At 43.3% G+C, this 26,812-nt stretch overlaps 1 long non-coding RNA gene across 1 annotated transcript in view; it reads right to left on the reverse strand.

Moving 5' to 3' along the window:
* Positions 1–9,950: 9,950 nt before the first annotated feature.
* LOC122693854 overlaps positions 9,951–26,812 on the reverse strand; it is a 115,294-nt gene continuing 98,432 nt past the window's right edge. The window contains exons 4-5 of the long non-coding RNA XR_006341041.1: positions 10,283–10,382; positions 9,951–10,084 (exon numbers count right to left, since the gene is read on the reverse strand). This is a non-coding gene — a long non-coding RNA (uncharacterized LOC122693854). The remainder of the gene's footprint in view (positions 10,085–10,282; positions 10,383–26,812) is intronic.

Consider the following 26,812-nt stretch of genomic DNA (forward strand, 5'->3'; position numbering starts at 1 on the left):
TCTGTTCCTCGGCTCAGTGATCCCCAGAGTGATAAGATCCTTTCGGGCCACTGTACCCAAGACAGGGCGCCTCATCCCTCCCTCTGGCACCCCTCGCTCTGTTCAGTTTTCTCTTAGCATCTAAAATCCCCTGACATATATTTGCTTTTATATATTTTTGCCTGTCTCCCCCTCCCCCTATTAGAACATCAGGTGATAGAATATAAGGGCTCTTTTTTCCTCTTCTTTGTTCACTGCCATATCCCCAGTGCCTGGAACATTGTTTGTATTTAATAAATGTTTGTTAAATGAAGGAATTACAAAATAACACAAAGTGGTAAGTGTTTGGTCCGTGTCTGACACAGAGCAAGTGTCAACAAACGGCTGTTACTATCAGAGGTGTCAAACCACCTTGGGCCACGGACAGTTCTTCTCCACGACAGGAGGACGAGGGTCATGACAACCCTGAGCCTCATTCCACCTCCATTCAGAAAACTTACTCCTATGAGAACCACTGAAAGGCCATCTCCCCCCAGGAGCAGCTTAGAGGGGACAGCAGCGTTCCTCGCCTGGAAGTGGGGTGGGGGTCCCAAGCCAAAGAGGAGGGCATCCCCCAGGCTTCTCAGGGTCTGCAAAGTCACACTACATCTTTAACACCCTGAGTGAACAACTGCCCTCCAGAGCCAAAATTAGGGTCACGTGATGTGCCTGAGCCTCTTAGGTGAGTTCTGTGCCTCCCCGCAGTAGCCTGGCCAGCACAGAGGACAAATTTTGTATCACAATTTGATTCTCCCTTAATTTTGCAAGTAACACTTGTCCTATAAAATATTCAAACATCAAACAAGTGTCTAATTTAGAAAATGAAGCACCCCTTTCCCCAACCCAGATAACTTACTGTTAATAATTTGGCATAATGGATATTCATCTAAATTTTTTTCCAAAGCATATTCTAACATTATTATTATTATTACTTACAAAGATGGGATCATATTGTATGCACCTTTTGCACTTCAGTTTTTCCCCTTAATCAGGTTTACTGAAGTATGACTTACATATAGTAAAATTCACTGGTCTTAGTGTAGCATTCTTAGGATTCTCAACAAAACATCTACAGTTGTGTAAGCATCTCCACAACAAAGACTTAACACAGGGACTTCCCTGGTGGTCCAGTGGCTGAGACTCCAAGCTCCCAATGCAGGGGGCCCAGGTTTGATCCCTGGTCAAGGAAATAGATCCCACATGCTGCAATTATGAGTTTACACGCCTCAACTAAAAATTCCAAGCGCCACAACTAAGACCCACTGCGGCCAAATGAATGAATAAGTTTTTTTTTTTTTTTAAGACTTAATACAGCTCTAACATCCTCTGAAATTCGCTTATGCCCCTTTGTAATCAACCCCTTCCTTCACTCTTTGCTCCTGGCAACGACTAAATTGTTCTTTGTCCCTAAATTTTACCTTTGCCAGAATGTCATATAAATGAAAATACAGAGTATTTCCACTGAACATAATCCACTTTGTTGCATGAATTAGCCTCTCCTTATTTTTTATTGGTGTATAATATTCCATCGTATAGCTGTACCATATTTTGTCTAACCATTCATCAGTTGAAGGACACAGGGTTGTTTCCATTTTGGGGGTGACTACAAATAAAGTCACTATAAACAGTCACACACAAGTTTTGGGGTGGACATAAGTTTTCATTTCTCTTGGGTAAATACTCAGGAGTGGGATGGTTGGACTATGTATAACTTTACAAGAAAATGCCAAACTATTTTCCAAAGTGGCTTTTCCACGCTCCTTGCTTTTTTGTAAGCTCCATGAGGACAAGGACATTGTCTCCTTTCTTTACTCCTGCATCCTCTGCCTAGAGCAGTGCCTGGAATTTAGGAGGTGCTTGAGAAATGTGTGGAGGATGAAAGAAGCCCAAGCCTGCAGACCTCCCTCCACCTTGGGAAACGTAGAAGCACATCATTAACCCACCAGGGGCACCACCATGAATGTTGCTGCCTAGCTGTGTCTCGCATGTCTCTGCTAGTCCTCTTACTGTGAGTCCTTGGTACCCTCCAGTTTTTTTCACTTCAAGACAAGGCTACACTGATGGGCTTGCATATTTCTTTGCAAACTTGTGTGTGAGTTTTCCATTAAAACAAATTCCTAGAAGTAGAATTGCTGAGTCAAAGTTTACAAAAGATCGCAACTTTCATAGATCCTGCAAAAAGGTTATGCCAATTTACACTTTTGCCAAGAGTGGAGGAGATAGCCTGCTTCCGGAGATTACATGCTTTGCCGCAGCCTCACCTACACTGAGGACGGTCACTTGGGATAAATATGTTAAATCTATGCTGCTGGAGGTCTCGGGGTCATCAAGATCAGGGTTTCCCAGATGTTTGGATTTCACATGTGGGTACACTCTCCAGAAAGAATGGTGGAGATCCACGCAAGACTGCTAGCTTCTTGTTTGGCTAAGCAAAGACAACAACAACAACAAAATCAAGACTGAAACAAACCTATCTATAAAACATAGTACTACCTCCTATGGTGTTATAAATAAAACGACATTTTGCCCCATTGAAAAATTGGAAAGGCAAACGTGGAGAATAAAATCAATCTAATTGTAATCTGGTTGGACTTGTTTTTTGTTTTTTTTTTCTGATTTCACTGTGAATTGGGGAAAAGAATGCGGCCTGGGTCTTGCAGATGAGTTTGGATGGGAGCCTGGTTAATACCAGCAGGCCTGCATAGGTGACCCTGAGAGGCCTTTAAATGAGAACAACAAAAGATAGTTGGGAAAAAAAATAAAACGAAACTGAAAGGGGGGAAGAAATGAAAGTGTTACAATTAGTTAATTGGGCTCAGTTCTTGTGGTTGTAGCTTTATCTCCCCCACTGTGCATGGAGTTCTTCTCCACATCAAAGACCATGGAACGCCTGGAGAATTGGAACCACTGTTTATGGAGTGCCTTGAAGATGTAAAATACTGTTTAAATGCTAAGTATTATTATTATTATTACTTTAAATTTTAAATACCTTTTTTTTTTTTTTTGGTGCTGATGGGAATTTTTCATATGTTTGCCATTTTTATTTTATGCTGAAAGGGAACTTGTCTGTTAAAATCACACCTCTATTCAGGCTGGGGTGAGGCAAGCACTCCGACATACCTTTGGAATATGGAACCGAATTCCCCCATTCTGTCCTTGTAAATTGTGTTCTCTGGGAAGATGAACGCTGTCAATCCGATGCTGTCAGTTTATGTAAGAACATGTCTCAAGATCTAATTGAAATACAGTCTCTTTCCAGGCAGGGTTGATAGAGTTATCACATTACAGATTTTATTTGACTCTGCATCTCAATTCATTCCTTTGTATAGTTCCCAGATTTCTTCATAAAACAGAATTAGACACAGTCTTGACATTAGAATTTCACGAAGAAGCAATCAAATCCAAATTACTTCGAAGAAGGAAAGGACTATAAAAGTGACTAAACAAAATGAAAGGGAAAAAACCTTCTGGAGGGCCCTAGCTCATGAATTAATTTTCTGATTTGGTCCTTGGGACAAGTCCAACTTAATTTAGGAGGTTGCCTGACTTAAAAACATGAAGAAAGACTTTTGCATCTGTGGCTACTAAGGGCTTAAAGATAAATATTGTAAAGTTTGAAAGTTTTGTTTACTTTTCACCCTCTCAATTTTTTTTTTTTTTTTTTGGCATAGAACTCAGACAGTATCCCTCTCATGTGTTCACCGTGTGCTGATAGATTTTTTTTTTTTTTTGAGCATTAATGGGGAATTTTTTAAATTAAAAAGTCATCAGAACTTAAATGAATCATCCGGCATAAAACTTGGATCCAGAATGAAACACAGTCATTGGGTCTTTGCAATTTCCTATGGTAACCAAAGACCAAACTGTGTTTTAAAAACTCTTCTAGTAATGAGATTCACAAGAGGTCTCAAGTTACTAAGTGGCTTTGAGCCTCTTTTGAAACTGAAGTAAAGGAAAATCTCATTAATTTGAACTGTGCTAATAATGGAATTTGTTATAAGTCAGCCTGGCCTAAGCTGCAGTTTACCTTTGCTCTACCTGTGAAGAAAACTTTACCAGTGTAACCGTGTAAAGAAGGTTGTGTAAAGAGTGTCTCATGTCTTTAAAGGAATAAACCGTTTTAAGGCTTTTAGCACCTCGTCTTAACCAAAGAAATTCCTGCCAAATCCAGATGAGTTTTAAATGTTGATTAGAGCAGCTGGGAAGTAATACTCCTTGGGAACTCTTTCTTTGTCAAATTCTCCTCTGTACTCAAAAGAAAGAAAGGTTCATTTTGTTTAAGGACTCTAAACAGGCCCTTTAATGCAGACGGATCTCTTAACCTGCCCTTCATACATATTGTCATGAATGAATGAGGTTTTACTGAAGCAGTAGCAAAGATCTGTAATTACAACCACCAACAAAGGAAAGAATTCAATAAAATGCTTTTTTCCATGACACTTATATGTGTCAGGCCATGTGCAGCACTTTTTAATTTCTTCATGCGGTACCTGGTAACTAATAGGTTCTTACTAGGTGGTCACATTTACTATTAAGTAATCTGTGTCTTCTTCCAGTTACAGGAGGACATGAACACTTGTTGACCTCATGGCTATCAAAGGATGGATAAAGGATGGTTAAAGGAAAAGGAGGAAAATATATGTACAGAAATAGATAACAGATGATAGATAAGGATGGATGAGGGCTTCTCGGGTGACACTAGTGGTAAAGAACCTGCCTGCCATTGGAGGTAGATGTGAGAGACACAGGTTGTTTTCCTGGATTGGGAAGATCCCCTGGAGGAGGGTATGGCAACCCACTCCAGTATTCTTGCCTGCAGAATCCCACAGACAGAGGAGCCTGGCGGGCTGCAGTCCATGGGGTAGCAAAGAGTTGGACACGACTGAGTGACTTAGCCTACACACATGCAGGGATGGATGGAGAGATAAACACAGGGATGGACGGATGGATAGATAGATGGACACAAAGCAAAGAAACAAGAAGTGCTAGCCTGGTGTCAGTGAATGGCTCTCTCCATCCAATCAAGAACTGTGGCAAGGCACAGTAGAAAGGTGGCCATGAACCAAGAATGACATAGCCCTTCTGGCGATTACAGCAAGTTGGCTTAGGAGTCTGTATTTGGTGCTCCTCTGATGAGGTTCCAAGATCTTGTTAAACTTCATTCAGTCATTTCCCTATCAGGCAGATAAGGAGGTCACTATAAGTGCTTTCACTATTAAATATAAATGTTATGATGAATATCCTTACAAATAGGCTCACTTCTAAAGGAAGTGAATAGATAGGTAGATAAATGACAGATGGCAGGTAGACAGATAGATAGATAGGAGAGAATAAAGAAGAAAGGAAATAAACAACCAAAGAAACAATTGAATAAATAAATTATGGTATGTCCATACAAGAGAATACTACTCAGCAATAAAAAGGAATGAAGTATTGATACACAGCAACATGGATGAATCTAAAATTATTTATGCTGAGTGAGCTTTTCATAGCTTCAGTTTTCTTATCTGTGAAATGGGAGTAGTAAGTAGAATTGTCCACAGAATGCCTGTGAAACAAAGGCACGAGAGGCTCAGCACACTGCGTGGCACGCAGCAGGCACCAAGTGAAAGCTAATTTCATTTTAGTTTTTATATAGTAGTGAGGAGGTGACGAGCTTGGACTCTGGATTCAGGCGGATCCAAATTCAAACCTCAGATAATTGCCCCTGGGCAAGTGACTTAATTTCTCCAAGCTTCAGTTTCCTCCTCTATAAACGAGAAGTGATGCAAATGCACTGGTCAGCAGTCTGGGCAGGAAACAGAGGGCACACTGAAATGGAGTAATCTGAGGTGAGTTTAATATTAATGGATTATTTGAACTGTTGCGGGCAGGGTTTGGGGAGATCAAGGCAGAGTGCAAAACCTGGGGATAGCAGAGGGAGGCGCTATTCCTGTCTTGGGTCTGTAGGAGCAAGGAGAAGGGTTAATTCCAGAACCTGGTCAGGGGAGCTGTATGGAGAGAATCACCCGAAGGAGCCAGCCTATAGCCACACAGCAAGGAGGAATCTGGAGGGGTGGGAGTGGAGTTACTGCCCCCAGTTTCTTCTTGTAAAAATCCAATCAGAGGCCAGAGCACATGGGAGCCGACTGGTACCATCCACCCAGGTCAGCCTCCCGCGCTCAGAGCAAGGGTAAAGGGGGGCCAGCAGAGCCAGAGGGGCAAAGAGATGAAATGCAATATGCAAAGGTCCCACCTCATAGGATCAGTAGGATGAACTGAGTTCATGTCTGTAAGGCATTTGCACATAATGAGGCTTTGCAGTCCATGCTTACCCCAGAACCCACACCGGCCTGGGTTCTTGAGGTTGGTGCCAGGCCAGCCTTGACCCAACCTACAGTGCTGGGAATGCAACTGAGCTGATCTACGGCTACATTCTGTGTTTACTTAGAGAAAACTTGGCAGCTGAGAGCAAGAAGAGGTTGACTGTGGTTTTCTGCAACAGCTGGGGGGTGGAGGGGAGGTGGAGAGAGGAGAGCTGGAATCTATTAGGACGCCTGAAAGCCAAGAGACCCCAGAGCCCAGGAATATGAGAAGAGTCCAGGTCGAGGGCCGAGTCGGCCTGCATTCTCTTTGCCAAGGGGGCTGTGGATTTCGGGGGCTGAGCAGCAAGCCCTGGGACCTCGTCCCCATGGGGCCGGGCCATGGAGCAGCCCCCGGTGCTGGCCACGTGGAATGTGCCACTCTTGGAACTGAGGCTTTTGCTTTTCAAAATTGGCTTGTAAATCTCTGTATAGTTTTCAGGGTTTGGGAATTTTATTTTATCTGGATTAAAGTCATGTTCTGCTTTGGCATCGGAAGGCGTTTATGACTGTTAAAACAAGAAATGAAAAATATAGGCCTGGAATCGGCAAGGCTGCCTCTTGCCAGACTCCTAGGGATTTGTCTTGGGGGCCAGGTTGAAGGTTTTCTGCCCCTTCCCCTGCCTGCTCTGGTCTTCCTTGGTCAAGCTGGAGCTGACTGAATCCAAGCAGTGAATACAATGCAGGGAGAGTCCATCAGAAAGAAAACCTCTTTTTCCTTAGGTGAACTTTGCCACCTTGGCCCCCTTCTGGTTCCACCTCCCCTCACAGCACACCCTCTTCTAGGTCATTGTTGAAAGGACTTTCTCACTGTCACTGTCACTGGGCTTCACTTGGTCTAGGGGGCAGATGGCTTAAGACTTTTGCTTCATCATTTGGGGATAACTTTGAACTTCCCAAATCGCAATTTTGGGCAAGATTGAAATAACTGCAATTCCAGCTTCTTTGGCCAACTTTGCCATCTTCTCTGTTCCCTCTGGCTTTTAAAACACACACACACACATACACACACACTTCTTTCCTAATGGCAAAAGTTATAGATGCTTCACGAAGAACACTTGAAATCCAAAGAAAAGCACCAACAGGGGCGGGGGGGCGGGGGGGGTGAAGCAAAAAATCATGAGAGAAAGTCACTCAAGCTTTTGGCAAAGATTGTTCTAGTATTTTTCCTCTTCTCCATTTATCTATCATTTATCTATTTTAAAAGTATCACAATGTGCAATCTTGTCTCCCGTATTGTCACTTATATGTTGGGAGAATCTTTGTATTCCTAAAGATAATGTGCTGTATTTTATGACAGTAACTAATGATTGCCATTTATTAAGCACTGTGGTTTAGAACTCAGCCTTTGTAGACAGACAGATTTGGGTTCCAATCTCAGCTCAGTCAATGTCTAGCTGCATCTTTGGGCAAGTTACTTAATCTTGCTGGGCGTAAGTAGGTGTTAATATATAGTTAAGTGTTCAAAAAATTCCAGTTCATATTCCTACGGCTATGTACAGCAGTGATCCATATAAGACATTTGTCTGTGTTTTTCTTTTCATGAGAGTGTTACATGCAGCATTCTCTCTAAATCAGAACTTTGCGTTCCACAGCATTTGTTTCACGGTAAGCAGCTAGCTGATTTTCAACTTCTATCTTCCCTCAAGAACACGCGACAAAATTGGCAGTCTGTACTATGCAAAAATTCACCCAGAAATGGGAGAGAGGGACATTTGCACAAGCTGGGTTGTGTCTACAGAATTAGAAGGCACAGTTGGACTAATTTTAGTGCTAAAAATTGGAAACATTGGAATCATGCTTCATAGGGAAGGCAAATTCTCAAAAGTGGTGAAAGAAACCCTCAGGAAGGTTTGAATTGGGTACCATCCCCTCAAGGTTTGGGCGCCAGCCCAAGCTGTACACAGGTCTCGGTTTGTCTGGGAGTTGAAAGGTTCAGCCGGGAAAGGGTTAACCATCCTTCCAGCCTTCAGGTTAGCAGTGACCAGGGAGGTCTCCTTCACGTGCCTCTTCATTGTCTTGGCTTTCCCGGCTATCTGCTGTCCATTGTGTGGCCAGAGATAATTTTGATCCCGTGACCAGGCAGTTGCTGTGTCGGGGGCTCGCTGGTATTTTGTCCTTTGGGATTTCTGAGAGGCATGGGCCTCTGTGATTGGCCTCACATGGGCAAAAGCTGCACACAACTCACTTTGTATTTGAGGAGCCGGAGCAGGGGCCTTACTCCTTTTTTGTCACAGCCAATCAGGCTGGGGCTGAGAATTTATGAGATGAGGGGGAACCACTTGGAAGAAAGACGCCCTTGTCTGCGGGCCTGGCCATTGCTCGCTGGTGCGCGTGGGGCGCCTGGGAGGGGGTGGGCCAGCAACCCTGGGGATGGATGGGGAAAGAAAGAAATCTGAGCAACCAGGGTCAGAAGTCTTTCTGGGAGCAGGAAAGAAAACTGAGCAGGTCACCTTGCAGGTGGGGAGCCAGAGCCCTTCCCAGGGGGCAGGGAGGAGCAGGAACATCGCTTCTGCCTGCAGACCCCATTCCTCCACAAGGTCAGAACCAGAGAGGTGAGGTAGAATTGCTTCTAGAATCAATCCCGGCAGCCAGTAGCCTAGACGCGGTCATACCTCCACGGAGGCAGCCAGGTACAGCTTCTTGTCTTGCTAGCCTTATACCTTTTGGCTTCTGATCTCTGAACCTCAATTTCTTCATCTCTTAAAGGAGGTGGTTGGTTAATCACAATCCCTTACTCACGGGACTTTGGGAGAAATGTGTGGAACGCATTCAGTACAGCACCTGGTATGAAGTAAGTGCTGAATAAGTAGAAGCTATTATTAATGATGATATATTTGGTTTCAGAAGAGGGTAGTCTGTTTTCATGAAAGCTCAAATTAAAGTTCATTCATTCACTGGTTCTTTCATTCATTGGTTCAGGTGATCAGTAAAGACTGATCAGGGCCTTCTATGTGCTGGTTATTTTACTGGAGGTTATGATAATAGTAGCTAACACTTGTGTGGGGGCTGACTCTGAGTTAGGCTCTACTGCCAACCCTTCATATATATTAACTTACACAAGCTTCACAAGCAGACCATTGGGTGGGAACAGTTTCTCCTAATATCTGAAAGTAGAGTGTTCCTACGACACTTTGTAAGCCAAGACTATCTAAAGCAAAGAAGAGATTACTTTAGATACATCTTGCTCAGCAAAAGGCAGAGACATCACTTTGCTGACAAAGGTCCATATAGTCAATGCTATGGTTTTTCCAGTAGTCATGGACAGATGTGAGAGCTGGACAATAAAGAAAGCTGAGTGCCAAAGAATTGATGCTTTCAAACTGTGGTGCTGGAGATTGTTGAGAGTCCCTTGAACAGCAAGGAAATCAAACCTGTCAATCCTAAAGGAAATTGTCCCTGAATACTCATTGGAAGGACTGATGCTAAAGCTGAAGCTCTCATACATTGGCCACTTGATGCGAAGAGCCAACTCATTGGAAAGGACCCTGATGCTGGGAAAGATTGAGGGCAGGAGGAGAAGGGGACAACAGAGGATGAGATGGTTGGATGGCATCACTGACTCAATGGACATGAGTTTGAGCAAACTCCGGGCGATCGTGAAGGACAGAGAAGCCTGGCGTGCTGCAGTCCATGGGTCACAAAGAGTCGGACATGACTGAGCGACTGAACAACACATTTTGTTCACGTGGACTTCCCGGGGAGCTCATCAGTAAGGAATCCACCTGCCAATGAAAGAGATTCAAGTTCAATTCCTGGGTCAGGAAGGTCCTGTAGAGAAGGGAATGGCAACCCACTCCAGTATTCTTGCCTGGGAAATCCCATAAAGAGAGAAGCCTTGGATACAACTGAGCGACTGAGCACACATGCACATCTTGCTCACAAATTCACAAAATAGATTGAAATAAAGCACAGATGCTCACACAGTTCAACGCTGTGGCGACTTGATGCTGAGATGCTGTGGGGAGTTTCTGGAGAAGAAAATTGGAGCTGCCAGTGCTGCTGCTTGGGGGCACCTGTTGCCTGTATAAACAGTCAAACAGCAAAACAAACAGTGAACACTATTTTGGCTTTTAGCCTTTTTTCTGTAAAAGTGGAAGTCCTCTTCAGATTTCTTTCGGTTACTGACGTACTGATGGGTACTGGTGTGGGTCTTTGGTAAAAGTGAAGTGGTGTGAAGCAAACTTCTGATAAGCAGGGGACACCTGTGTTGAGAAAATGAATTTGGTTAAGATCACAGAGTTAGTAAGATTAGAAGCTGAGATTTGAACTAATATCTGCCCACCTCTCAAGTATGTATCTTAAATACACTTCTAGCTCTAAACTAAGAAAACAACACATGACTCCGGCCCCACCCCCTCAAGGCAGTTCTGTCCACTAGAACTTTCTGCAACGACAGAAATATTTGCTATCTGTGCTGTCCAATTCAATGGCTACTGAGGATTTGACATGCAGCTAATGCAACCGAGGAACTGGATGTTAAAGGTTTTGTTTTAATTTGTATTCATTTCAATGTAGCTTTATATAGCCACAGTTGGCTGGTGGTCATTGTATTAACCAGGATGGTTCTAGGAATTCAGAGTTTAGGTGAAGCCATTTGTGTTAATCAAGGCAGTAAGTGTTATGCTATCAGTTTAGTTCAGTTGCTCAGGCATGTCCAACTCTTTGCAACCCTGTGGACTGTAACACGCCAGGCTTCCCTGTCCATCACCAACTCCCAGAGCTTGCTCAAACTCATGTCCATCAAGTCGGTGATGCCATCCAACCATTTCATCTTCTGTCGTCCCCTTCTCCTCCTGCTTTTAATCTTTCCCAGCATCAGGGTCTTTTCCAATGAGTCAGTTCTTTGCATCAGGTGGCCAAAGTATTGGAGTTTTAGTTTCAGCATCAGTCTTTCCAATGAATATTTAGGACTGATTTCCTTTAGGATGGACTGATTTTATCTCCTTGCAGTCCAAGAGACTCTCAAGAGTCTTCGCCAACACCACAGTTCAAAAGCATCAATTCTTCAGTGCTCAGCTTTCTTTACAGTCCAACTCTCACATCCATACATGATTACTGGAAAAACCATAGCTTTGACTATACAGACCCTATGGCTCTGCCCAAGTTCCAAGGGCATAGCGAAGTCAGCATTGGTGTAGGGTGGGGGCCTGTGGCCAGGTCAGGGGAGGCTTCCCTGAGAAAAATCTTCTCTGAGCCAAGTCTGGAGGAAGGAGGAGCTGGCAGGAGGGGAGGTATTCTCAAATATACCCACATAGGCTGGGTTTCACAACACGGAAGCTGCTCAGTCAGGACTTTGGTGGAGACTGAAACCTGTAATCAAGACCCAGGGTCTTCTCTGAGCTACAGGATAACCAGAGCTTCCTCCTGAAGGATGAAAGAATATTGGACTCAAGAATCTGTTCACTGTGTTCACTTCAGTTTACAGGTATCAGCTTGTGTTTGGCTTCTAACCATCACCTCTCTGAGGATGTGAAAACACCAGGAAAACAAATCTGAAAGATTCACCAGCTCATCAGAATGCTTTGTCAATATGTGCAGTTAAATGTCCAAGAATTGTGAGCCAGCTGTAGGCAGACAAAAGAGTAGTAATAATAAGGATAATGATGATAATAATGAAAAACAGTTACCACTTATTAAGACACTTACTTTGTGCCAGACCCAATCTTAAGTGCTTTTGTGTATTGATCGTCTCACACAATCTTACAATCTATTCTCTACGTGGCAGGAGAGTGGCCTTTTTAAGACATAAACTCTAAATCAGATCATGCTAGTCTGTGGCCAACCCATTATATTTAGAATGAAATCAAAGTTTCTGGCCTTGGCCTGCCAGGCTTGTCCCCTGTCTACTTCTTCCCCCTGCTTCCATCTACGCACGGAGTTCCAGACACATAAGAACACTCTCTGGTATAAAGCGCCAAGCTATTGTCTGCCCCAGGACAACATTCACCCTTACCCTCCACTAGAATGAATGTGCCGGCGGAGAACAAGGACTTTGTTTCTTTGCTCACTATTGCATCATTAGCTCCTACGACGGTAAGAACTCAATAAAAATATGTAATTGAAAACATTTCAATCCTATGTACTAGGCATTATTATTCTCTGGTAACAGATGAAGAAATTGAAGGTCAGAGTGGTTCATTTGCTCGAAGCCACACGGCTTGTGAGTTTCTGACTCCGTAGCTGGAGGAATCTGTCCATTTCCTCATCAGCCAGCCGTGCTCAGGCTGCACACCTACCCCTGGAGGACGAGCATCCTTCAAGTTGTGGTTTTCATCCTTTCACTCCACAAACAGTCCTGGTTTGCCTCACTTAGTCCTTTATTGCCTGGACCTGTCTATATAATAAGAAACCCTAGCCTGCATAACGACCCAGTCTTCTTCTGGCTTTTACTCTGTGTTTTTCTCTGATCATAAAAATGAGTATTAAAGACAGACTGGAAAATATAGGAAAAACATATAAAGAAGCTGGGGGAAAAACCACTCATGACTTCACAACCCAGAGGCAAATGGGTTAACGCTTTGGTTTCTTGATTGCCAATCTTTTCTATGGTCCTGATCTCATTATCCGTATGTAATTTTGTGTCCTGCTTCTATCCCTTAACGTTTTATCTTCAGAGTGTTCTCAAGGCATTGCAAAGTTTTCATAAGCATTAAAGCTAATGGTTGCATAATACTCCTTCACTTAGGTATACTCAATTGACTCAATCATTTTTCTTAATTGGGAGAGGGGGTGAGATTTCCTTTTCTTATCTTGCAAAGTCAGTAAGCCAAAAATAGGGCTTAAATGTAAGGAGGCACATATTACAATTATGACTTAAATATAAAGAGACGCTTGAACAATTATGCTTCCCTTTTGAGATCAGTGGGCTTCCCTAGTAGCTCAGATGGTAAAGCATCTGACTGCAATGCAGGAAACCCGGGTTCGATCCCTGGGTCGGGAAGATGCCCTGGAGAAGGAAATGGCAACCCATTCCAGTATCCTTGCCTGGAAAATCCCATGGACAGAAGAGCCTGGCAGGCTGTACAGTCCATGGAGTCACAAAGAGTCAGACATGACTGAGCGACTAACACAGAGTTTGAGATCAGAAAAAGGCATGTTGGGGCTTCCCTGGTGATTCAATGGTTAAGAATCCACCTTGCAATGCAAGGGACACTGGTTTGATCCCTGGCCCAGGAGAATCTCATATGCCACAGGGCAACTGAGCCTGTGTACCACAACTACTAAGCGCATGCTGTGGAGCCCACAAGCTTCAACTGTTGAGCACATGAGCCACAACTACTAAAATGCCCTAGTGCCCGTGCTCTGCAACAAGAGAAAGGGCTTCCCTGGTGGCTCAGACTGTAAAAAAGAATCTGTCTGCGATGTGGGAGGCCCAGGCTCCATTCCTGGGTTAGGAAGATCCGCTGGAGAAGGGAATGGCAACCCACTCCAGTATTCTTGTATGGAGAATTCCATGGACAGAGGAGCCTGGCAGGCTGCCGTCCATGGGGTCACAAAACAATGAGAAGCCCTTGCACCACAACAAGAGAGTAGGCCCCCCTCACCACAACTAGAGAAAGCCTGCATGCAACAATGAAGAGGCAGCACAGACAAAAATAAATACTTTTTTTTAAAAAAGAAAAAGGCACATTTGTATGCCATCAGAATAATTATTGCTATTATTTTATCATTTCCTGATATTTCCTAGTATATTAAACTTGCAGATATTCCAGAGAAAATTGTGGATTATACCTAAATATCTTTACCCAAAGCAAATGTTTTAGGGCTGTGTTGACTCTTGGCAAAATCCCTTTGGTTGCCTTGTCACTGATACTTTCTAATCCTTCCCATGATAGGATCCAGACGGTAAAGAACCCAACCTCCTGCCAATACAGGAGATGTAAGAGACACGGGTTCAATCCCTGGGTAAGGAAGATCCCCTGGAGAAGGGCATGGCAACCCACTCCAATATTCTTGCCTGGAGAATCCCATGGACAGAGGAGCCTGGCAGGCTACAGTCCATGGGGTCACAAAGAGTTGGACACAACTTAAGTGACTTAGCACATAGCACAGCTTTCCATGATGTAGCCACTGGCAAGTCCCTCTTCTTACCAGTGATTGGTTCCATGGGGGCCACGTGATACCATTCCAGTGACTGAGACAGTGAACATGGGGAAAACTCTCCTTGCTCCAGGAGGTAGAGTGAAAAATGGCTGGGATTCTAGAGGCCAGAAACCAGAGTTCAAGGTCCAGAGTTAGGGCCTAACCATGTCACATGCCTTTGGTCATGTCACTTCTCTTCCCTGCGGAATGAGGCTCATAGTCTTTGCCTCAGAGAACTGTGAAGGTCAAATGAGGCATCTGACAGGGAGGGTGTGTAGTAAACTCAAAAAGGCCATAAAGTTGTTTGGAATGCTTATGAACCAATGAGTTATGACCACAGTGGCTATTTTAAAAGACTTAAAGGTCAGTAGAGCCAATGTTCTCCAGCTCAAATCTTTAAAAGACTTGCTCTTGTTATAAGACGTTATATATAAACCAGATTAGCGGGTCCTCTGCTTGTCATAAACTCATGGGGATTTGAAAGAGTGGGTGTAGCAGGCTGTGCTGGTTGCCTACCCAGTATCCATGTTCTACTTTGCTCTGTCCTAACAAAAGATCTGTTGGGGTCAGGCATTCGCCTTGTCCCCATTCAGAACGTGACTCAGGGCGAAGTGACTCCACCCCTGGCTGCAGGGGTGGGCCTGACTGGTCAAAGAATAGTCCCTCTTCTTGCCAGTGATTGGTTCCGTAGGGGTCACGTGACCCCATTCTAGTGACTGAGGCCTTGAGTGTGGGGAAACCTCTCCTTGCTCCTAACAATTTCCTTATGACTGGAAAGGAGAAAGTTTTGTTTTCCTCTGGATGCCCCACCTTGAACTCTGGTCACCATCTTGCTATCATAATGGGGGATGAAGGCAACACAGACAGGGGAGGGGTCCAGAGAATGATTCTGGATGTGTTAATAATAACAACAACAATAATAATAGCAGCAAACACTTTTTGAGCATTTAGAGCTTTACAGGTACTATTCTAAATGTATTATAGGCTTTAGTTTAGGGGGGTGGCTGCACCTATTTTGATGGCCCGTGAACCTAAGAATGGTTTTTATATTTTATAATGGTTAAAGACAAAATCAAGAGAACAGTATTTCACAACACATGAAAATTACATAAAGTTCAACTTTCAGTGTCCATAAATAAAATTTCATTGGACCACAGTAATGCCCACTCATTTATCTGTTGTCTATCGTTGCATTCATGCTACAACAGCAGTGTTGAGTGGTTGGGCAGAAACTATCAACTACCTTGCCAAGAGCAAAGCCTAAAATATTTACTACCTGGTCCTTTATAAAGTTTGCCTGCCCTTGCTTTAGCACAGACAACAGTACTATGAGTTAGTGTACTATTTCTAGCCAATTTTTAACAGATGAGAAAAATGTGGCTCAGAGAGGTTAAGTAATTTGCCCAAGGTCATGCAGCTATTAGGAGCTGGACTTGGGATTCACTACCAAACAGTCTCGCTCTAGAGCCAGTGTTCTTAACCTCTTTGGGAAAGAACCTGTATTCTCGATGACATTGTTGAGATATCAAGTCAACCAACCCCAAGCGTGCCTCCCTTGGGATTTCCAGGTTGAAGAAGTACTATGTTAGCAAAACCAGTTTGAGACTGTGTTTTTGTTCTTTGCAGGTGAAATCCTCCCAGCTAATGCCATGAGGAAGCACCTTAAAGGGGTTAAGAGCAGAAATGGAAGGCAAGCTCTTTGGACCAACTACTTTCTTTCCTCAGTCAAGAGAGTAAAAGCTTTCTTTCTCTAGGCAATTCAAGTCTCCCCAAGTTCTTCCCTTTAAAAGGGATTATGAAGGAAATCCTATTTTAGGATTGCTGCTGCTTTTGGCAATCTGCAATATTAGCCTGATGAGGAATTACACTCGCTAATAAAATATCTCAAGTTGGGTTGAGTCTAATTGTTGCAAGGGCTGGTTTTAATAACCTGTCACAAGGACTTCTATGCCAGCGCATCCCTCGCTTGGCTACAGCCCATGTGGAAAATCAATTTCCTCTAAATGTTTGAAGAATGGCACAGAAGGACCTGATTTCTTTTCCCTCTGCTGGAGTCAATCTGGAGATAGTGAGCCTATGAGATGAATGAAAATAGCTATGATTACAAAATGCAGGGTAGAATGCCAAGTTGAGCAAAGCCTGATCACAAGCTCTGAGTTCTAGACTTCATGTCCTGAGACCACAGACAATTACATTTGTGTCCCAAATCAACGTATTCTTGAAAAGTCACAGAACAGAAAGGATCTGACTTTAGCCCAGCTATTTCACTTCTAGGAATCTCCCCACTGAAAAACTCCTACAAGTAGGCAAGAATATGCAAACAGGGTGTTCCTCACAACCTCCTTTGTGAGGGTGAAAAACTGGAGGTAATATAATTATCTGACAAGAGGAGACTGGTTAATTAAAGGGTGATATTTCCAGGCTATGTACCCATTAAGAAGAAACAGATAAATCCATACGTATTCATGTAGAAAGATTTTTGTGATATGGTATTGAGTGGAAAAAAAGAAAGCTGAAGACCAGTATGTGTAGTATAAGTTTGTTTTGGTTAAAAAAATGTGCACATTTATATGCAGATGCTTGTACATGTAGAAAAAGGTATGAAGGGATACACACCAGGTTATAGATGGTGGTGGCTAAACCCAGGAAGTGGGAATAGTGGAGATGAGAAGGAAAATGTTCCTTCTATATTATTGAGATTTTTTACAAGAGTATATGAGTTTGACAGTGATAAAGGAAATAAAGAGTTGACTTTCTGGCATGTATGAATAACACTGAACTCACCACCATTTCTGAGGGTACAGAGAATCAGCCTCAATTCCACAGCACTTACCATCCAATCAAGTCACAGATGCAAGTGTGTTACATAGCCTAATCTGATGGGTCATAGCTCCTCTTAGTTTATAGTTGTCCCAAAGAGACTTCAACCTTAGCTATCTGCCTGCCAAATCAGAACCAACCCAAAATGTCCTGCTACCAAGGCCAGAATTTAAAGACTTACTTTAAAAATCAATGGCAACAAAAAGAATAAAATACTTAGTATATCTACCTAAAGAAACAAAAGACCTATATATATAAAACTATAAAACACTGATGAAAGAAGTCAAAGAGGACACAAATAGATGGAGAAACATACCGTGTTCATGGATTGGAAGAAGCAATATTGTGAAAATGAGTATACTACCCAAAGCAATCTATAGATTCAGTGCAATCCCTATCAAGCTACCAACGGTATTTTTCACAGAACTAGAACAAATAATTTCACAATTTGTATGGAAATACAAAAAATCTCAAATAGCCAAAGCAATCTTGAGAAAGAAGAATGGGACTGGAGGAATCGACCTGCCTGACTTCAGGCTCTACTACAAAGCCACAGTCATCAAGACAGTATGGTACTGGCACAAAGACAGAAATATAGATCAATGGAACAGAATAGAAAGCCCAGAGATAAATCCACGAACCTATGGACACGCTATCTTCAACAAAGGAGGCAAGAATATACAACAGAAAAAAGACAACCTCTTTAACAAGTGGTGCTGGGGAAACTGGTCAACCACTTGTAAAAGAATGAAACTAGAACACTTTCTAACACCATACACAAAAATAAACTCAAAATGGATTAAAGATCTAAATGTAAGACCAGAAACTATAAAACTCCTAGAGGAGAACATAGGCAAAACACTCTCCGACATAAATCATAGCAAGATCCTCTATGACCCACCTCCCAGAATATTGGAAATAAAAGCAAAAATAAACAAATGGGACGTAATGAAACTTAAAAGCTTTTGCACAACAAAGGAAACTATAAGCAAGGTGAAAAGACAGCCCTCAGATTGGGAGAAAATAATAGCAAACGAAGCAACAGACTAAGGATTAATCTCAAAAATATACAAGCAACTCCTGAAGCTCAATTCCAGAAAAATAAATGACCCAATCAAAAAATGGGCCAAAGATCTAAAAAGACATTTCTCCAAAGAAGACATACAGATGGCTAACAAACACATGAAAAGATGCTCAACATCACTCATTATCAGAGAAATGCAAATCAAAACCACAATGAGGTACCATTACACGCCAGTCAGAATGGCTGCTATCCAAAAGTCTACAAGCAATAAATGCTGGAGAGGGTGTGGAGAAAAGGGAACCCTCTTACACTGTTGGTGGGAATGCAAACTAGTACAGCCACTATGGAGAACAGTGTGGAGATTCCTTAAAAAACTGGAAACAGAACTGCCATATGACCCAGCAATCCCACTCCTGGGCATACACACTGAGGAAACCAGAACTGAAAGAGACACATGTACCCCAATGTTCATCGCAGCACTGTTTATAATAGCCAGGACATGGAAGCAACCTAGATGCCCATCAGCAGACAAATGGATAAGAAAGCTATGGTACATATAAGCAATGGAATATTACTCAGCCATTAAAAAGAATACATTTGAATCAGTTCTAATGAGATGGATGAAACTGGAGCCCCTTATACAGAATGAAGTAAGCCAGAAAGATAAACACCAATACAGTATACTAATGCATATGTATGGAATTTTGAAAGATGGTAATGATAACCCTATATGCAAGACAGAAAAAGAGACACAGATGTATAGAACAGACTTTTGGACTCTATGGGAGAAGGCGAGGGTGGGATGATCTGAGAGAATAGCATGGAAACATGTATATTATCAAGTGTGAAACAGATTGCCAGTCCAGGTTGGATGCATGAGACAAGTGCTTGGGGCTGGTGCACTGGGATGACCCGGAGGGATGGGATGGGGAGGGAGGTGGGAGGGGGGTTCAGGATGGGGAGCACATGTAAATCCATGGCTGATTCATGTCAATGTATGGCAAAAAACCACTACAATATTGTAAAGTAATTAGCCTTCAACTAATAAAAATAAATGAAAAAATAAAAATAAAAATCAATGGCAAAATATATAGACATAAAATGGCAACATAAAATGTACTACTTTAACCATTTTCAAGTATACAATTCAGTGGCATTGGGTACATTCACAGTGTTAAGCAACCACCAGCACTGTGTGGTTCCAGAACTTTCTCATTACTCCAAAAAGAAACCTCACAGACTTCCCTGGTGGTCTAGTGGTTAAGAATCTGCCTTCAAATGCAGGGGACGCTGGTTTGATCCCTTGTCAGGGAACTAAGATACCCATGGGGTAACTAAGCTTTCCTGCTGCAACTAGAGAGCCCGTGCTGCAATGAAAGATCCAATATGATGGAATGAAGACCCTGTGTGCTGCACCTGAGACATGATGCAGCCAAATAAATAATTTTTTTTGAAAAAGGAAACCTCATACACATTAACAGTCACTCTCCACTCTGCCCAACCCCTCTTAAACCACTAACCTGCTTCCTGTCTCTATGGCTTTGCCTATACCAGACATTTTATACAAATGGAATCACACCATATGTGGCTTTTTGTGTCTGGTTTCTTTCATGTAACATGATGTTTTCAAGGTTCGTCCATGTTGTAGCCTGTATCAGTACTTCATTCATTTTTATGGCTAATATTCCATTGTATGACTCGACCACAATTTATGTGTTCATCAGTTGATCCACATTTTAGATGTTTTTATTTTTTATATATTATGAATAATACTATAACCATTTCTCATACATGTTTTTGTTGAGCACCTGTTTTCTACTCTTTTGTGTATACACACAGGAATGAAATTGTGGGGATATGGTTAACCTTATCAAGATTTGCTTTTAAAATCTCATAGCACTTCCTTGACCATAGAGGACATAGCTTGAATGGGAAAAACTTCCCCTAAGTTCTCCTCAGTTTCTCTATCATGTCCCCTGAGTCTAGGCAGTTAAGTACATAGATGAAGATAATTACTATGTAATTACCTTATCTATGCTTTAAAAACCATCTGCTAAGATCTCACTTCTAGGATATTCCAAATATTGCTATTACATGGGCATTTGGGGAACTGTTATTCAAAGTACATTAAACAAATGGTTAACCCAGGATTTCCCATGAAAGTTTCACTTTCTGTTACCACTTGTGGAAATTCAATAGTTCTGACTATTACTAAGCACAATAGCACTAACTCTGAATTGCTGAAACACCAGACCAGGTGAACAGGATCTTGAAATGGGCTTTTGCTCAATGGTAGCTTGAAATTATCAGTGTATCTTAAGATGGGCTTAACTTGGGATCAGTACCAAGTCGGGATTAACTAACCATAGTAGTTAAGTTGCTTTGGGACACTAGGACCTGGATTCAAGTCCTGACTCTGCCATTAACTAATTTACCCTGGGAAAGTCACTTAACCCTTCTGGGTCCCCCAGTTCTCTCCTCTATAATATGGTTATAGGAGATACTTCATGGCTCATTCAACAAACATTTATTCTACACCTATACAAGCATTTACTGACCAAAACACAGCAGTCCCTGGTCTTGCGGGGAGAGGCAAAAAATAAACATAACTAAAAGTAATTATGAGGTAGTTAGATGGTGATACATTTTACGAGGAAAAAATAGACCAGGAGGGCTGAGGGAGGGTCTGCATTTTAAATGGTGTGGTCAGCATAAGCCTCCCTAAGAAGGTGACATTTGAACAAAGATGTGAAGGAATAAAGAGGATAAGTCATGTGGGTAACTGGGAGGAAGAGGAACAGGTGTGCAAAGGCCCCAAGGCAGGAATGTTCTCCCACATTCACAGAAAGTTGAGGAGACTGACTGATATGCTGGGTCCAGGGTGCATTTGGGGGAGAACAGAAGAAGCTGATTTTGAGGGCTTTGGGGGAAGGACTTTGGATTTTACTCTGAGAGAGAAAAGGAGACCTTGTAGGCTTTTGACCTGAGATGACTTTTACCTCAAAAACATCATTTAATCTGCTCTGTTGAAAGTAAACCACAGAGAGACAGGGGCAGCAGCAGACAGATCAGTTAGGCGCATTCTGCAGTAATGCAAGTGAGACACGGCGGTGGTGGCACAGAGGTGAGAAATGGCAGGGCTCTGAATATATTCTGAAGGCAGAGCCAACACAACTTCCTATCGGGAGGATTAAATAAGATAATGCAGGCAAAGCTCTCATCACAGAGCCTGCATGTAGTTAATACAAAATAATGGTAGCCGCCTTTATTATCAAAGTGGGCTCCCTTGTAGGGGCAGATTAGGAGCTAAAAAGAAAAGTGAGCAGACTTGCATCGTGGTCCAGTGGTTTATAATCAGCCCACCAATGCTGGGGACATGGGTTTGATCCCTGGTTCAGGAAGATCCCACATGCCAAGAGGCAGCTAAGCCTGTGAGTTGCAACTGCTGAGCCCACGTGCCCTAGAGCCTGTGCTCCTCAACAAGAGAAACCATGTCAAATGAGAAGCCCATGCACTTCGACCAAAGAGTAGCCCCCTACTCGCTGCAACTAGAGAAAGCCCACATGTAGCAACAAAGACCCAGTGTAGCCAGAAAGAAACAAATAAAAAGAAAGTGAGCAAAAGAGACCATATTCAGTTTCCAGTGTGATTTGCAGTGAGTCATAAGGCCACCAAAAGTAAGAAGGCATTGACACAATGAAAACAAGGGTTTCTGGACCTTCCAGAGAACTGGAAAACCCAAAGCAGCAAAAACTGACGTAATTTAGGCCAAAACTAGAGATTTTAGATGTCAAGTTTTTCAGATAATCGCAAAAGCTTCCTTTTCGATGCAGTGGTAAAGAATCTGCCTGCCAATGCTGGGGTCGCTAGAGACTCGGGTTCTATCTCTGGGTCGGGAAGATCCCCTGGAGGAGGAAAGGGCAACCTGCTCCAATATTCTTGCCTGGAGAATCCCATGGAAAGAGGTACCTGGTGGGCTATAATCCATGGGGTGGCAAAGAGTTGGACATGACTGAGCACACACACGTAGTGTGTGGAAGGTAACATCAGTCAGGGGAAAATGTTTGTTTCTAGATTTCCTTGCTTTGGAAAAATTTACTGGTGATATCATTGCAGACCAGGTATTTAATTTGGGGTTTCTGATTGAACGCCCAACTCCAGAATTCCTTTCAGGAAGAAGAGCCAATTGCCAGGAGACAACTGGATTCCTTGCAGCTCACCTTCTCTTTGTTCCAAATTTCAGAGACGAGATGAGAGGTCGTTTCTGAGACTGATAAAGATGGATTTTTCCAAGGGGGATGCCAGCATTGCCCCTCCAGCCTCTGGTAATTACGCCTCCTGGAAGCCCTCTGCCAGCCTCTTCCTATCAGACATCTGGCCCCAGCAGGAAGAAACAGGGACCAAGGCACTTATTTTGGTTTTGACATCGGCAAAGGAAGGTTGATTAAATTCATCATGAGAGCAGATGAAAAGCTACCAAACTGTACCTTTCTTCATTGCATCACCTGCATTTCTAGAGTGGGCAAAGGTCTTGCTTCCTTTTTTTTTTAAATTTTACTCTGGATTAAGGTTTTTTTTTTTTTTTTACAGCTAATTAATTAGAAGATAATAATGCCAGTGAGCTTATTGTTAATTATTTGTATCTGTACTTAATATTTATAAGTGTGCTCAGTTCTTGTGAGCTAACATTTGGCTTGTCAGATGTGTTAGTCATTGTAATTAATTGAGCCCTTGTATGTTCACTGGGTAGATTTATAGGAATAGCAGCAGATATGAAATGTCTTCACTACCCTGAACTTATCTTGATTTTTTGTTGTTTTTTTTTGACCACACTGCGTGGCATGTGAAATCTTAGCTTCCCAATCAGGGGTTGAACCTGCACCCCTTGCAGTGGAAGCGTGGAGTCTTAACCACTAGACCACCAGGGAAGTCCCTTGCACTAGATAGAGAAAAATTTGGGGGGTTGGATCCTTTGGGTGATGTTCATTCTTTACCTGTCAGGCCTCTTTCCTCATTCCTCTTGAGATGGTCTTTCTGTAAGACCCTCCACATCCTCTCTCTTTTGACTCCCCCCTCCTCCTTCATTTCCTTTGTACCACCAGGCCCAGCTCCCTTGCTTGTGGGGGTCTGGTGCAAAATAAAAATATGGATCCCCTTGGTCAGAAATATTGAGGAATTTCAAGATGGTGACAGCAGAGTATTAAACCCAATGTGAGGCCCTGGTGACGGCATAGGTCACACGCCAGTGAAACTGGCTCTGCATGCCATGGTCACCTTATGCTTTTTCCCAAAAGGCATCTTCCCACCAGAAAGCACCCCATCCCCCTTCTCTGCTGCTGAAATAGGGCACAGCACCCAGGAGGGGCTCAAGAAATGAGTAAAAGATTTTCCAACTGCAAGCCTGAGAAAAGCAGAGCATAATCATGGAGCTCTCCTGTTCTCTTCTGGATGGGTTGGGTTCTATATTGATGTAGAGGTGGTGGTCACAGAGGGGTAAGTGTTAATCGCTCAGTCGTGTCTGACTCTGTGACCCCATGCACTGTAGCCCATGAGGCTCCTCTGTCCATGGATTTTCCAGGCAAGAATACTGGAGTGGGCAGCCATTCCCTTCTCCAGGCGATCTACCCCGACGCAGGGATCAAACCCAGGTTTCCTGCATTGCAGGCAGATTCTTTACCATCTGAGCCACCAGGGAAACCCGTGGTGGCGGCGGGGGTGGGAGGTGGTTGAGATAAACATTTGTCAAAACTCATCAAACTAGATTTCAAAGGACTGCACTGCACTGAGGATCATTGTACATCAATTAATAAACACTGGGCCTAAAATATCCCCCAAGGGCTCCACATTACCCTCAAGACAGTCTTGTCTTTGTCACACAAGGTCCTTCCTCAGGGGGCTGTTCATTGTTTTTCAGCCCCACCTCCGGCACTTCTGGGCTCCCTGTTTTCTAGCTGTGCTGGCTGCCAGCTCCCCCACGCCCTTCCTACTCAACAGCTTCCCAATGGCCCAGGAGTAAAAAAGTCAAACACCAACAACCAGTACGGCATCAGCACCACCAGGGAAGGACGGAGGAGCTGAAGGGGAGTCCTGCTGTGCCAGTTGTTAACCTTGTCTTCTCTGCATTACGGGAAGTGGATGGAGGCCCAGGGAAGACAGAGTAAGGTGGAAGGTATGCAGTGGGCTGCAGGCACTGCCTATTTATCCATCAATACAAAGGTAGGAAGGAAAGCTATGACAAACCTAGACAGTGTATTAAAATGCAAAGACATCACTGTGCCTACAAAGACCCATATAGTCAAAGCTATGGTTTTTCTAGTAGTCATGTACAGGTGTGAGAGCTGGATCATAGAGAAGGCTGAGCACTGAAGAACTGATGCTTTCAAATTGTGGTATTGGAGAAGACTCTTGAGAGTCCCTTGGCCTGCAAAGAGATCAAATCAGTCAATCCTCAAGGAAATCAATCCTGAATATCCACTGGAAGGACTGATGCTGAAGTTGAAGCTCTAGTACTTTGGCCACGTGATGCAAAGAGCTGACTCACTGGAAAAAAAACCCTGATGCTGGGAAAGATTGAAGGCAAAAGGAAAAGGAGGCAGCAGAGGATGAGATGGTTATACAGCATCGCTGACCCAATGGACATGAATTTGAGCAAACTCTGGGAGATAGTGAAAGACAAGGTAGCCTGACATGCTGCAGTCCACGCCGTCACCAAGAGTCAGACACAACTTAGCGACTGAACAACAAAGGTAGTCAAATATATGACCTGACATAGCCAGACTCCTGAACATCAACCCACTGCCTCAAATGAGGGCCAGCTCTTTCTTCTCTGGCGACACTTTCCTCCTCCTCCTTCAAGTCTCAGCTTATGGGTTTTCCTCTTCCAGGAAGTCGTCCCCGACCCCATCTTCTCTCTTGACCTCTCCTTCCATAGCATTTACCACACTGTCCTAGATGACTTGACATCTGTCTTCGCCAGCTCTTTAATGCTGAGCCAGTGTCTTCCTAGTTCCAAAGTCCAAAAAGGTGCTGGACACAGAGACCTGGGTACACACATGAGTGAAGGGGTTTTCTTTTGGCTTTCGTGGTGTGTGGTGCAGACACAGATACACTCGTATGGAGGGATGTGTGAACGAGCGAGTGAGTAAATGTCCCCCATACCTTATCTATCATTCCTTTAATCGAGGCAGTGGGGAGTCTTGGGACATGGGTTTGGAGGGAATGTATTGCTGCAGCTAAAAGGTCTCAGACTGTGGTCTCAGGCAATCCAGAGAGATCCTAGCCCTTGCTGGCAGGCATGCTCAGGCAAGTGACTTGACCTTCCTGAGCATCAGATCAGGTCAGTATTGCTCTGACTTCACAGGGTTATTGGGAAGCTCAAAGGTGATAATACCTGCAGAACACTTAGCCTTCAGCAGCTCTGACTCAAAGAGAAGTTGGATCTTGTTCACCAGGGGGACTGAATCGGTGACTGTGGTCACCGGACAACAGGAAAAGAGGTCATCTGCCATTTGTAGCCGTCCTCGAATAAGCAGCTCTGATTTTTGCCTTCCGTGAGCTACCCAGTCTCCTGGGTCAGGCAATTGCACAACAAAAGTGAACTTTTCTCTGCAATAAGAATGTAACTATTGGCAGATGTCACTGAACCGAAATCTGGAAGACAATAAAAATGGGCATTTTCTTGTGGGCCTCCAACTTCCTGTTTCTCTGCAGGAAGACTCCAATTTCAGCCCCGAGAGAGAGAAGACAGTGGTCCTCAATCACAAAAATCAAGAGAGAAACCAACGCGTTGATTGCCTTCCCAATCAAAACACCTTTTTTTCTGCCTTTCTGAATATTCCGCCCAAGAATAATTCTTGGCTAAAACGTGGCATAAATTGTCCCATTGCCCCATGCTTCCACCTCCTTCCAAACCACGGTCTCCCAACAAATCCTGAATTCCCAAGAAAAGGCAGTTTTGCATCCTGCCTGAGAACTCAGACCCCAGAGTTCCAGTCCTCCCCTTACTGGTTCCTGGCTGTGAAATCTCAGTCAAGACTCTTAACCTCTCATAGTCTTTTTCCTACCCTGTTCGGTGAGGAAAGAACAGTGTCTATATGGTGGAGTTTCTGTGAGGACTAAGTGACACTAAGTGGCAGAACTTGGTGAGATTTCATGAAGTGTTTGTTGTTGTTATACTCATTGTTTTAAAGAGAGGATATGGGATGGCAAAAATATTTTAAATGCTTATAATAAGCTCTGCAGACCCGCAAAATTTGGGAGAGACTCTCACTTTTATAAATCATCTCATCATCTCTCGATGTGGTAGGAAAGATTTAGAATCAGTTCCTCGGAATCTGGGAATGTGATCTCACTGGAAAAAGAATCTTTGCTGATGTAATTAAGTTAAGCATCTTGAGATAAGAAGATGTGAAAAAAAAAAAGAAGATGTGAAGAGGCCCTAAGTCCAATACAAATGTCCTTAGAAGAGAAGGGGAGGAGACCTGTATGAAGGCCATGTGGGGACAGAGGCAGAGATTATAGTGAT

Source organism: Cervus elaphus, chromosome 5 (assembly GCF_910594005.1).
Source record: "Cervus elaphus chromosome 5, mCerEla1.1, whole genome shotgun sequence".
In the NCBI taxonomy this organism is placed as follows: Eukaryota; Metazoa; Chordata; class Mammalia; order Artiodactyla; family Cervidae; genus Cervus; species Cervus elaphus.